The sequence below is a fragment of the Cyprinodon variegatus genome, unplaced genomic scaffold (genome assembly GCF_000732505.1).
Source record: "Cyprinodon variegatus isolate N-32 unplaced genomic scaffold, C_variegatus-1.0 Scaffold1449, whole genome shotgun sequence".
In the NCBI taxonomy this organism is placed as follows: domain Eukaryota; kingdom Metazoa; phylum Chordata; class Actinopteri; order Cyprinodontiformes; family Cyprinodontidae; genus Cyprinodon; species Cyprinodon variegatus.
In genome coordinates, this window is record NW_015151902.1 from 20937 (window position 1) to 21836 (window position 900).

Sequence of the window (900 nt, forward strand, 5' to 3'; positions counted from 1 at the left end):
TAAACTGCATGGTTCTTCTCTTAGAAGAAAGTAAAATCTGATCTGTTTTGTGCACATAGTTTTATGCATCCAGCAGTGGGATGTTCCACATCCAGCCGATGTACCTCATTGGCTCTGTAATATCCTGGTTTATGAACTTGGTTCTCTTATGACTTTGGCTCATATATTACCGCCATGACACAGCTGCTCCTTGGTGTTGGTTGGCATCAGCTCACCAGCCGGCCCCAGAGCTCGGGGGACAATCTTAGCTCAGCGAAAAAACCTCCATCAGAGCCAGCGGTTCTTCACACACGGCTATGCCAAGAGAGGGCTGCTGCAGCTAATGTTAGACCTGACTGCGGTTAACATCGGAGGTCCGCCTGTTGCCACGGTTCTCTCAACATAAGAACTTTTTTTAAATTACGCACTAAATCAGTAAATGGGCCATATAGTGATGCTTAGAAGTATATTTTCTCGCCTCAAATTATCTTAAAATGTACTTTTATACAACCACAGAAACAGAAAAGAGAACTTTTAACTTATTTCTCTGAACTCTGTGAGTCCTCGCCTGGAAGCTGCTGCCTCCACAGTGAATGCTGGGACAGGCTATCAATCTTGATAACAGACAAGTCTGCTCTGATGCAGGCTGTTTAAAGATTGAGGGGCGAGAACAAAATCCAGGGACCATGTCCGTTCTCTGGCTTGTGTTTTTGTGAAGGCCTGAGCTGATGATGTTTCACGAGCACACAATAACACACAAGTACACATATATTTAAAGCAGAGGACAATCTCCTTCTCAGATTCATCACATCCTGTCATGATGGGTCTTTTATTTTTTGCCCACATGCAGAAACACAGAGAGATTGTAAAAGTTTGAATGTTTATTTTCAGTAAAAAAAAAAAAGGAATATGGATAACACA